Source organism: Rissa tridactyla, chromosome 1, assembly GCF_028500815.1.
Source record: "Rissa tridactyla isolate bRisTri1 chromosome 1, bRisTri1.patW.cur.20221130, whole genome shotgun sequence".
NCBI lineage: Eukaryota > Metazoa > Chordata > Aves > Charadriiformes > Laridae > Rissa > Rissa tridactyla.
The window spans coordinates 30129777-30143367 of record NC_071466.1 but is presented as its reverse complement, the minus strand read 5'-3'; the positions used below and the strand labels follow the sequence as shown (position 1 = coordinate 30143367).

The 13591-nt window shown below is 39.7% G+C and overlaps 1 protein-coding gene across 2 annotated transcripts in view; it reads left to right on the top strand.

Annotated features, from left to right (window-relative positions):
• TRPC4 (transient receptor potential cation channel subfamily C member 4) overlaps positions 1–13591 on the top strand; it is a 158795-nt gene that overhangs the window by 67223 nt on the left and 77981 nt on the right. The gene's annotated exons all lie outside the window — the stretch shown is intronic.

Below are 13591 nucleotides of genomic sequence, written 5' to 3'. Positions count from 1 at the left end.
ATGTGGTTAGGAAGTAGTAGAAGATACTGATACCTCAATTAGCATCTCAGCACCTTCCTGAATTTTTACTGCCTTTTCAAGGCTAGAAGTTAGTTAAGATGGGATTGGACTAGATAATCTTTAAAGGTCCCTTCCAACCCAAACCATTGTATGATGCTAAGATGGAGATGATCACAGTAAGGATTGTCAATGCCACCTGGTTACAGTGGAACTGGAAATGTCCACTCACCCCAAATTAAGATATATTCACTTTGCAGAATCCTCTTCCAGCACTTCAGTTCTCCCCATAGTTCCCATACTTTTACAAACCTGATAGGCTACCACTTGGGTTGCTCTCAGAGGTGTGGATTCAAGTTTCTCAATTCACTACCAGGTTCTGAGACTCCCTCAGGAACAGCATAAGGATAGTTACCATATTCTCCTCAGATGGAGGGTGAGCAACCCTTCTTCGTCAATATTTTAGGGCCTTTTTAGTGGCCTCTCTGGTCATGTTAGGCTTTACAACTGGGATATTCCTGAGCAGCTGGGTCAAAGGGATGGTATGTTTTAGCCTTTATGTCTGAGGGAAAGGACCAACATGAGAGATTGAAAGTTTGATGTAGGAGGTAAGGACAGCAAGTTGTGATTATATGCTTTTATGCTATAAGGAAAATGGCATCTGGAAGACATGGGTGAGGTCAGAAATGGTATGTAAGAGCATACATAGCATATGTAAGAGCAGCTCTGATACTTTACACACCAGATGTGAATCCAGGAATCTAACCCAGCCAAACAAATCCTAGTGCTGCTGTGTGCCCCATGCACAATGCTTGTCATGGAGATTTTAGCCATGTGTGAACAAGAGGATCCAGGACATTTTGGAGTTCCCGGGTCCCAGGTTGTGTGGTGGCAGCATCTTCTCCCAGGTATGCATCAGTCCATCACACCACATCTGGGTGTTGAAAGAACTAGCAGAAACCTACAGGGAGGTCTTACCAGCCTCCTGATCTGGATGACAGGCAGACCATCACCTCAGAGCTTGCTCTGGAATGTGCCACTCAGTGTTTTAGCAGCCACTGTGAACTCTTGGACAGGAAAAGTTATCCAGGTGGATCAGTAGGAAAGCTTGCTATCTTGGGACTTTTTGGGAGGTGGGGAGAAAAAGGACCTTATTTTGCTGTGACAAGCTAAAGTTATATTTTATAAATCTTCATTCATTTATCTGATTGATAATTATTTGTAATGGGGGAAGTCAGAAGAGAACAGGAGGTGTTGACAACACAAGTTGTCTTTCACTTGAATCCACTGCATGGAGTCCTGATCAGAATAAACAATGGTTGGTCTTATGCCAAAACATGTCTCAACATCTGATTTTTTTAGCAGTGTTGCCATATAATTTTGGAGAGAATGAAAGGATGTAGGAGAACAGCCAGGAGGAGGAACGTATCAAGGATGTTATACAGTATAGTTTGAGGCCACTGGGGCAGTCTGCTTCATGGATGTTCAGGTACTCACGTAAACTATCTGGGAAGGGACACAGACAGCAAGACTAGAGAGCTTTGTAGGCAAAGTGCCTTCAGTCTGGCAGCATTCCCAGACATAGATAAAAAGTCTAAAGGTGAAAAGTCATGAAACAGCATGAAAGCAGCAGAGAGCCTAAAGAGTCATTCTCCATTCCTGAGATGCTGGCAGCCAAGATCCTGCACTTCTGACAGAGCTCCTGTCTCCTAGGAAGTTCCCCATGCGTGGCCTCATCACCCTTTCATGTCTGTCAGTATCTTCTTACTTCTTGAAATTGCCCTTTGAGGAGTCACAGGTTTCTGAGACAAAGCCAGTGCTCTTCTCTGGAGTTGCACTCATAGCCCAACTTCAGTCTCAGTCAGGCTCCTCTTAGTGTGTGCAGAATGTTCAGTCAGCTTTGGTCCATTATTCTTCTTCCAGACCTTGTGGGATGATACCATCTTCCCAGCCCTGCACTGTCCCACAGTCCAACAGTGTTCATGGGGAAGTTGCTATGTCAGGGTTGTACCTCCTCCTGGTAACAGTGTGGGTCATCATAGAGAAGATCAGGGAATATATACATGTTTTGGGCCCAGCATGCCTGCAATGGACTTAAACTCCAAAGATGTTGGACCTCTTGTTCTAAGATGTTATTTCGAATTTTCACCTAGTTACTGAACTGGGACTTATGCTCAGGAAGCAGGGGCAGAAAGAAACAGATTTTATGAGCACTGCATGATGCCTTGTAGTTTTTCTTATCTTAAAACACTTGCTCCAGTAACTTTGGAAAATATCAGTCACAATCATTTATGTAACGCTCTTCGTCTATTGAGATTAAAGCATCATTTTTGTTTTGAAAATGTCTCCCACAGAAGTTCATGAACTAAATGCCTTTTCTGAATGTTTTGATTAATGACAGTCTAGCTAGTAGTGAGTATGGAGGAGGCAATGCAAAGCTATTTTGTCGGGCTTGAAGTACACAGCCTTGAAGTGCAATGTGAGGTCATGAAGTAGGTTCTTCCCACTCCTAGCTGCCTGAGTGGGTAGCTGAGTATTTTTTTCCCAGTGGCATCAATTAATTAGAATTTTCTGACAGGTTTTAGAATATTGATAGGCAGAGATGAATGGGAGAGGCTGTGTAGGGGATATTTCAGTTTACTGATGAAATAGATATAGTAGCCTATCCATGTTCAGTGTTTCATATAATTGTTTGGGCAACAATAAAGGAGATACCTTTTAAATTAGTTGTATGTAAGGAAGAGCAGAATTCAAAGGACTTTTTCAAAATGAACATTAGTCTTTGAGAGCCAAACATGCAATCATACCTAATAATCTTTAAAATTAATGGCTTTCCAAATCTTTAGCCATGGGAAAGCCCTATGAAAATTTAAAAAGCAGAAACATGCCACTGTTGAGAAACTCGCTCATGTATGGTCCTCAACACTTCACCATCAATTTTGCTCTTGTCATAGGGTGTCCCTTGTAAAATTGTTCTGTGAGCAGTGAAATTTATGAAATCTGATTTCTACACAACTATATGCATCATGATTTGATTTCCTCTGGTTTTAATGTTAGGAATGTTCATCAAAGCTTCTTAAGAGGCTGATGCACTCATAATACCCTCTTTTTGTATGAGTTTTCTGGTATCTAGTAGTATTTTTGAGCTCACACTGCAGAATTTTTTTCAGATCTCAATCATGCATCTCCTCTAGGAGACTTGCAGGAATGCAGTATCTCTAATATTCCTTCCTGTTAACATCCAGCTGGAAAAGCTCAACAAATTGAAAAGTCACAATGGGGTGACTGACAGAGTCCATTAATGTGATTACAGAGGCTTACTTTTCTTAGAAGACTACCAGTTTAGCCTGTCAATTTACCAACTGGTTTCTGGACGGAGGATACACATGTCACATATTGTACTAACAGAGTGTTTTAATTGTCTTTTATGCCAGTGCCAGGATCCATATCTTCCACATCTTCACCCCAGGCTGGCAGGAGGCAAAATTATTTCCCTTTTCAATTCAGCTACTAAAATGTTACTGAGGATTGGTAATAAAATATTATCTAAATTTATAGATAAATGTCACAATGTTTGAGGCTTTCTGGCAGAAAAAAAAGGAAACCTGAAATACCCACCCTCAAAGCTTTACATTTCATATTGTGTACTGCCCAGACACAGATAGATATTTGCAGAGAATGCAAAAAAGTCTGCCACCATTTTATTTGCTACCAGCTAGCTTTGTGACATCAACTCTAAGTAAAAACAAGCTGGCTGACAAGATGAAATTTCTCTTCCCTGCTCATTTAAACCTCTGCTTATTAAGTCTCTGTTAATTACCATGCACTAAATTGAGCAAAAATATCCTTACATAAGCTCAAAGAAATAACTTTCAGTATCCTAAAACACATAAGGAATAATCCTTTACCCATTCATTACTAGGATGCACCATGTGTATAAGATGGGTACAGGTCAAGAACTGTAATCAAGTAGTAAGCTCAAGAGGAATACAATGCTAAAATCAGACTAACCTGAAACAAGAACAACTCACAGTATTAAAGGATTTGAACCAATCCATTCTCCATGGCACCAGTTTCAAAGGCTACTTTATAACAATCTACTCTAAACTACCTCCAATTAACTATTCTGCTCCTCCCAGTCTTTCACTGCACAGGATAGGTTGCAATAATGCACACCTCTCCCATTTCTCCACTGATCTCTTTGCAATGGGAATTCAAAAGGAATTCTTGATTTCTGGCAATCTTCTGTTCTTTACCACTACATATTCCCAAAACCTCATAAGCAGTAGGATTGTTCTGTTGATTCTTATATGTATGGAGGAGGATCATAAAGTGTCTATTATTATGGAATTGAACATAGCTGAGAATATCATTAAGCTTTAATAATATTCGTCAATCCTTTGCTGCTCAAAGGAAGTTCCATTCTCCGCTACTAGCATAGTTGCATGAACCTTGGTCTCCTCTGTCTTCTTCAGAAATGAGTCCTTTTTTTCATCTGTGAAAGTTGGAAAACTTATAGTATGGTTCAAAAACTAGAGCTGCTGCTAAATAACAAACCACCGAATCACATACCAGGAATAACATACTTATGAAACAGCTTACTATGACATTTATCTGCATCCTCTGCAGATTTATGGGGTTTCTATGTCCCTGCCATACTCTTTTATATTCCTTTCTCATAATGTTTTGAAAATATATAAAGCATTTTTCTTTAATGGTTTTGCAGATTTGCCTGATTCCCACTTTGTTCTTTGAGTGTATAAATAACCCTTTTAATTTTCTCAGAAACGAAATTTACTTCTCAGCCGTGAAGATATCTCAAATTACTTTGCAATGCTAAATAATTGCAACCAGCTGTAAAGAAGTTTAGCTAATTCCCGCCCTTCCCTCTGAGGTGCTCATATCTCCTAAGCAGTTTGCTGATACCTAGAGAGCCACCAGTCTGTTATTGTTCTTTCTGCAAAAGCTCCTTTTCACATTCCTTTCTCATTCCTTAGCCAGTGGGACGCCTTTTCTTGTTTCTAGATCCGTGAAACTCGGGGAAAAACAAAAGATCTAGCTCAGATTCTAAGAACTCTTTTTTCCAACATTTCTCTCAAGACCTCACTGGACAAGCAAGCCCATTTCCTCCTGCCTCCCCAGCTAACTATTGAAGCCATTTTGGGAGAAGGCAAAAAACAGGGAAAAGCAAGAGCTTTTACAGATTTGTCGAATCAGACCAGGGACACGGGTTCTCAGGAAATGGAACATCAGACATAAACTTCACTAAAATGATTCTGCCTTTGTGAACCATTCTGTGTTTGAGAAAAGTATCTGTGCATCCATTTGAAAACGTTCACTTGGAAAGGACCCCACTAGGTCTACTTTGAATATTCAGGAAGTTTCAGTATTGGCTTTGCTCATCACATAAACTTTGAGAGAGGCATATATGAGCTTTATTATCATATGAAAGAAATAATTTGAGTTCTTCTTTAATCATTTCCATAATAAGATATTTTTTCTTTCTTAGCTCTCATATTTTTCCAGACCATTTTCATTTTCTTCTTTCACTGTCCCTGAGTGAAAACAGCACTGTTTGCTTGTAATTTTTCATTATAAGCACTCAAGCAATACCCAGAACTCTTACTTGAAAAACTGTCCTCTACCTAGTTTCAAAAAGATATGTGGTGAGAGAGCAGGTATGAGTTTTGGAGCTGGAAACAAATTCAGAATATCCTCATAGTCTTTTATTGTCTACTTTTAAGTCATTTCCCACCCTTGTTTAAGTTATTGACATTGACTGAAGGAAGGGCTTATCCATCGGCTAATAATGCTCACAGGAAAACATTAATTGAAAATGACCACTTTTGTGTACAGGCTGTATTTCTGATCAACTCCCAGAGATACAAGGAGGAGGGAAAAAAAAAAAAAAAGAGAATTAAAGTGCTGAAGCCTTTTGTCATTGGTCACATGCAACAAATGCATGTCCCAAATCTATCAAATCAACTATCTTTTCCTCTGTCTGGAAACTGTCATCAATTCATTTTACAGCATTTCCTTTCCATTCTCTATTCTCCTTTTTCAAATGAAAGAAATCTATACCTTTTCACGCCAGAGAGGATCCTGAAGGAAATAAGCACATATTCTGCTTGTAAGCACCTAGAAGAAAATATAGCCATGAATAGCAGCCTACCAGGATTTGTCAAGAACAAATCTTGTCATAACAATATAATTTTCATTCATCACCAGATAGCAAGCTCTCTGTGTTGGGGAAAAGCAGTACATATCATATAGCCTGAGTTTGGTAAGATTTCATAAACTGTCACTCAAAATACAGTCTAAGAAAACCACACTCGGAGTAGTTGCCAACAGTACTCAGTGAAATGGGAGGAATCATTCAAACAGAGGGATGAGATGAGCAGTTCTGCAGGGGTCTATCCCAATCAGCATATTCATTCGCGACATTTAAGATGAAATAGAGGGCATGTTAAATCTGTAGACAGCACAAAGCTGGGGGGATCACAAGGCTCTTGCAGGACGCAATTAGAATTCAGGATTGTTTTGTCAAACAAGAGAAATTATTTCCGTAAAAAATAAAGCATTTCAGTAAGAAAAAGTGTAAGGTTCTAAGTAGAGCAGAAATAATCAACCAAGTATATATTGGAATTGAAAATGATTAAGATAACAGTTCTGCAGGGGGAGTTAAAACAAGACTAACAGAACAAGACTGGACAATATCATATCACTGTGCAAAAGTAAATGTATTTGGTCACATCAGAATGAGCACAAATTATAAGATATACATGAATTTGTCCTCTGTGATACTCAAAAGTGGTAAGGAATGTGCAGAAACAAATAAGAAGGTTCAGAAAATTAGAAAATATTCCCCATAAGGACAGTCTGAAGGAATGAGTGTTTAAAAGAGAAAACTGAAACAGTAGTAAAAAAATAATGTGTTCTCTGCGTCCACATTTTCTAGAACTAGACATTATGGGCTTAAACTGCACAAAGGTAAAACAAATTTAAGTATCAGAAACATTGTCTGGAAGTGGTGTGACATATCCACCCACAACTGTGGGGCTTTAAGAACACATTGGTTAAATATCTGCGGGGATTGATCTAGGTGTAGTTACCATACTTCGGGTTCAAGGCGGGAAACAAAACCTTCTGACAAGTTCCTTCCTGGTGTCCTGTGCTTCTATTGCTGAATTCTTTCACACTGTTTGGCTCGAATGTTCTGCAGATGTGTTAAGTATATAGTGTTATTTGTATCACGCGGTTATGCAAGTCATCCTCATTGTTTAGAAAAGTGATGTTGGTTTCAGTGAATTACTTAATGCTATTGTAATTCTTTTTCTTAATATGTAACATTAATGCCTTTTGTGCAGTGTGGCTGGCAGAGAGACTGGAAGTCATCAGTCCGTGCTGTGACTATTGTGACACACAAATTGATTCAGCTGTAATAGGATGAGCATGAAAAAGCATTAAAGAACCATAGGCTCACATCTTAGGGTAGGTTAAGTGTAACTGACAAAAAAAAAAAAGGTAAAAACTCTGATATTTTGAAAACTCGGCTTGTACTTGGAAAAAATAGAATGAAAACAACTCAAACTTACAAATTTAACTTTGCAAAATTCCCATATACACAGAAAGGCAAGCACTGAAGCCTCCTTGAAAGTAACAGCAATTTTATATTAGCTGCGGCAACATCCCTGTTCCTGGTCGTGTCCCAGCAAAGCTGAAAGTAAATTTTCAGCAAAACAAAGAAACGTGCTATTAAATAAAATACTATTCTAACTGGAGGGAAGTTATCCTTTGCTAACAATAATGCGTATTAGCAGCAAGTAAGGACATTGCTTACTGTCAGGACATCCCTGACCCTTGGAAATATTTATGACACACGTGGTGTATGCTGAGAAGGGCTTCTTGCAAGGAGGCAAAAATGGCAGCTCCCTGCCCTGCCAATAGGAGATGGACAAAAAACAGACTCCTAAGGGTAACACACTCAGCATTAACTGTTCATACCTTCTTCTCACAAACCCCGGAAAATTGGCCGGAACGACGAATCCAGTACTTGTGAAAAACAGCCATCTTGTATCCCAGCAGTGTAGGTTAGGAGGCGTCAGCTGCAGTGGCCTGTGGGTTAGTATTAGCATGAGGTAGCACGGCCATCACATTTTGAGCTGGTTCAGCATATGGCTTGTGTCTGCTGAATAAATTTTGTTGATCTGTATGCTAAGGGGAGTGTTTACCTTACCCATCTTTAGCTATCTAAAATTAGATACCTGTTCTCAGTTGCTTGTCAAAGCTTCTCTCTGTTATACACCTTTCTTGGCTGCATTGAAATATAATAATTTTGTAAGAAAATATTAGGGACTTTTTATAAAATTAATAGAATTGTCATAATAAAATAGTATAATCACAATAATTTAATCCGAAAAAAAATGCTGGGGGATTAGTCCTTCTTATTGTTAAATTATAGGCAAATTGTGGAATAAAGTAAGGTTTCCAAATAAATAAAAAAATAATCCTGAATCTTTTGTTTAAAAATGTTCACGCAAAAATATCTGATTATTTAATTATTATTTTTGCTATATCTTCCTGGCATTAATTCATAACTGGAATTACACCTTGGGTTGCTAAAACCTTTGCTCAAAAAGGTGTACCCAACTGGGAAAAGAAGCAGAAAGAGTTGATCTTCCTAGGAAACCTAGAGTTAGTGGCAGAAGTGTTAACAAAACCCACATCTTGAGGTCCAGTTGTCCAGCTGTTATTGCCTTAAGTCAGATTTATTTTCTTCCCCTCAAGGAATCCTCCACTTTTTCCATTCATAACATAATTTGGAATCTGACAAAAGATGCTTCCATCTCAAAGCTGCAGCCCAAAGAAACCTTCCCACCACAAAGTCTCAGCTTGTGGTTAGGATTTCATTTTGGCTAGTCAGTCCTTTCATTTTGCTGTGAACCACATCCTATAATTTAGCACAAGAGGGAGGTTTTATGGCCTTATTTTTCTAGCAAATAGCATTTTAATTGGAGGTCTTAATATAGTTTATGTAAGAAACATCCATACAACTTCCATGTGACGTATAACATCCATGCAACTTCCATCCACTTGCCTGCCTGACGCTCTCAACGGCCAAAAAACAAGCCAGCGAGCACCCTGTGGTGGAGAAAAGGACTTTTGACCAAATCTGGGTTGACCATTGTAGACCTGCAGTTTTTGCAGTCCTGTGAGGATAGTTTCAGCACGTCTTTCAGGATAGACTGTATACAGACCCCTTCAGTGGTGTGATAACTGAATTCAAGTTTTCCGGAAGTTATATCTTCAAGTTATTCAAGCTATATGGTAGTTTATCAGTGACAGTGCATGTGAAAGGAGTTGGGGTAGAAGGATTTTTTGAATTCTTCCTGGTGGAACAACTTCCGTCATCATAATCAGGATGTATTTCAGCTGATATAATAATACGAAACCAAAGAACTCAAAAAATTCGAAAATGTAAATCAGAAAACTGTATATGCATAGTCCTGGATTGTGGGCTGTGGGCTGTACTGAAATGTAGAGTTCAGCATTTTCAAGATGTTTTGCTGGTGACAGCTATAGAACAATAGTGCTGAAGCAACTGATGAGCTTGATGATACACCTTTGTAACATTAATTTCCTTATATAATATGGCTCAGCATGAGATGACATATGTATTAATGTTGTTATCTGACATATATCCTTTTTTTCTTTGCTTTAAGTTTTTCCTCCAATCATGCTGTCATGATTGACATGACTCAGAAATTTATTCACCTCACTACTTGCAGCCATTGCAGAATTTGCTCTCCTTTACAAGCAAAAGGCAAAATAATTGTAAATAAATAAACAGAGACTAGAACAGGCAAGCTATCCATTTGTCCAAGGAAATAGCTTGGTTTACCTGGATTCTGAGCTCTTGTACTTAAAAAGTACTTAAAAACAGGCATTGCAGTTTTTAGTCTTTCTGTTAAAATATTGAGAGCCATTATGAGAAATCTAGATGGAGAAATGGATGCACCTGGGGTTTCCATTCCTCCTTTTCCAAACTGACTGTAATCTTTTTCTTATTTCCTGGATATCTGAGAGATCATCCACAATCAGTCTCTCTACCTTGATGTCATAAGGACAGAAAATGTCTCAGACCTGACTGGCATAAATTTAGCCAAGATTTCTCTTTCTGTCATAGAAAAGGGGCTTCTCTTCATGCAGACCATACAGAGAACTTAAACACATATTGAAGAGGGCTGTTCCACTTGGTATCTAAAAATGTTTTTAGATATCTAAGTCAGACTGACTCATTCCACTTTACTGTAAGTGCAGGGAAAAGGAATGCGACAAAAAAGCTCATGTCCTTGGGCACTGAAGTGTACAGACTTTGAGCTGTTCTCTTCTCTTCTATTTTGTTTTCGTTTTGTCTACTCATCCCCATACAGATATGCGTACAAGTATACACAATCACCAGACTGCCTTGCTCAGCCCTATAAATAGTGTTGAAGTAGAAAAATTTCAACACAAGAAGGCAAAAATCATTTGACCTTTATAAGTTTAAGCAGCCTTACACTTGGCATATTAACTCCAAAGCGTGTAGTATGTTTACACCACTGCTGAGCCTTGGGAAGTCACGGTCACAGTCAGTGACTGTAAGACCTAGTAGCTTCCCATCCTCTGAGGATTTAAGGAAGATTCATGTGTTTTCTGTGAGTGTTCTGTGAAAGATGCAGATTATGTGGCTGATATCAGTGTGTGCTGGTTATTTGTTTTGGCTTCTTTAGAGAGAATTATTTCTCAGTAGTTTGAAAGTAAAATTCATCATAAATCTGGTGACTTTAGAGCAAGTACTCTGGGTCAACAGTTAAATACTGAAAGATTCTGAGTGCCATGAGAGCACTCAGAACTTCAGAAGATAAGTACTTCATTATGCTGCAGATGAGGGAATGATTTGACCTTGCTGCATTAGCATTCTGTATATTTTTGATTTAAATGAGTAGGAAATCTTAAAATAGGAAGAAAGGGTCAGGGGTTAAATTCATGATGTAATTAAGGTTGCAGTCTTAGGGTTTGCCCTTTAAGTTTAAATGTTTCTGTAAGTTGAGGCTGAAATGATTTAATACCCGGTTCTATATTTGGGTAAATTCTGATGGTATGAATTCCAAAATGTGTGCATTAGCCTTGTAGCTGACTTACCTTAAGATGAAAGGTTTTGATATGCTTTGAGAAAAACAAGCAGCTTTTGAGTTAATGGACCCCTCGTGCAAGTCAATCATTCTAATGCCATGTTGTTTGAAGCTTGTGTCTCTGTTAATTTTTCAGAGAAGATTGTGGTTAATGACATGTTAAGATAGCCTTCAGTTGTGGCAGGGCTTGAAGCAAATATTAGTTTAGTACTGTCAGAAAGTACAAAGATAATGACATGCTAAGTGACAGAGGAATAGTCTGAGCAGTCGGTGAGTTTGAAGTTGCAGCTTTGTATTCTTGAGGTTTCTGCCCTTCCAGCTCTCACCTCTACTCCCTGGTACCCTGACCGGGGGGCTAAGGGAGGGCTAAGGGAGAGTCTCACTAGTTGTGGCAGGCACTGTCAGAGCACAGCACATCCCTCCCTGTGAAGCTTTTTCAGACCTATGACAGCCCAAAAGCTCACTTCTACTAATGCGAAGTTTGAGCCTTTACTGCCATTTTCATCTCTTTCTAGCCTCAAAAGCATTGACCACAGTTGCAATGTAGAGAGCAGGAAAAGTGTGTGTGTGTGCATGCACGTGCCCTCTTTTTTTTTTCTGTATAATATGAGGTAAAAGAGAAGATAAATCTAAGACTACAATAACCAGTGATGTTTGGGGTTGGAAACAGGTCTCCTTTTCCCCACGGACATCACAGACAGGTGGGAAAACATGTATGTTCACACTGGGCAGGAATAATGAAGCGATCTGGGCACGTGGGCATCCCAGGAGGGTTCTGCACAGTGTTCAGCCTGGAGGTGACAGATGAGGGGGCTTCCAGCATTGGGAGAGACCTGACAGAGCAGTGTGCACATAGCCAGAGAGTCCTCTGAGAAGATATATGCCCAGGTTGTGTTTCTCGTCCTGACCACAGCTGAGACTGCGCACAGTGCAGTCCTGCTTGTTCTTCCACCTTAGTGTCCACCCCAGCCATACTTACCTTCGGTATATTCTCAGTTGCGTTCCTTACCTCCTGAGTCATTTTAAACCCCTCTGTTTCTGTATGCCTGCACACACTACACGAAGGCATTACTTTCTGTCTGTACCTCAGAATAAGGAAGAGGAAAACAGAAGAGAACTTTCTCAGGAGCTGCTCAGCTCACAACCCCTGGTTGCAAGCATCTCCCATAGGCCCGTGGGGAGGACTGTGAGGACGACTGCTCCCTCTGCGTGGGGTGGCGAGAGTGGGTGGGCTCCCTCAGGCATCCCACAGCCCTGCTCTAAAACGGACTCCGTGCCAGCCTTACCCAGTGCCAAGCCAAGCGTGCCTGTTTGAGTGCGTGGGAAGGGAGAAAAGGGATTTCCGCCAGTTGACTCCACATACCTTCTCAGAATCCGGCACAGCTTCTTGAGGTCAGAAATACGCTCCGGCCAGGCAGGGATTGTTTCCCCAGGGACGCGTGATTACAATCCTAAATGCTGGATCTCCAGTCTTGACTTTCCACCCCATATTACATGAATAAGTGGCCACCTCCCAAAGTAATTCTCTCATTCAGCTAATTAATGCTTCAGGCCCCTGTTGTACAGCCCACACACATAGCAGCTCTTATATGTGGACATAGTCCCGTTGAACAAACATGAGTTGTTTTACACACAAAACAGATGAAAAATGTACAAAATACACAGTGTCTTCATTAGAAAGAGGGAGTAAAAAATCTATGATCAGTGGATTTTATATATGGATTTAGATCCACAGACTACGATTTCTTTTCAGCTTAATTTCATTCTAGCTTTCTTTTCCACTGATTCTGTGCATTTAATTTTTTGCTCCACTTCTTTCCCTCCCAAGGCTCTAAACATAGCTTATTTCAGCTCATTTTTACACTGTTCTCACATGCTTTACCTGTCTTCTATTAACTTCTCTTCTTAGCTATCTACATTTTTTCCGCCTGGCAATGAGGTCATTCTGCTTTCATAAGACTTCTGTCAAACATCTTTTCCTCCCTCCAGTGGCCATCTATTTGTCCAGCCTTCAGATAACTTTTAGTCAAACGCTTTCCCTTTGTCTTCCTCCTAAAGGAGCATCCCTCAAAACACCTCACTGATGTGGATTGAGTTTGTACTTGGTTATTGAGCTATGGCCAAAGGCAGCCCATAAGTGATGCTGCCAATGCAATTTTTTTTGACTGACATTGGTTAATTGCACTTATTTGGCTCCATTGTCCTAGTCTAATGAGCTGTCTTCATCTGGGAAAGACTTTAGAGTCTGGTATTGTAAAATAAAGAAGCAAGCTTCAAATTAAAGACCTTACAGTCTTCTGATAAACTGTAGAAACACACCAAAAGACTGAAAATACAGAAATGCACACCAGAAGAGGCTTCGCAGATTCTCTTCTAGTGTTTCCTCTTGGGGCCCTGTGCTACCAACTCCCCCATTTTCC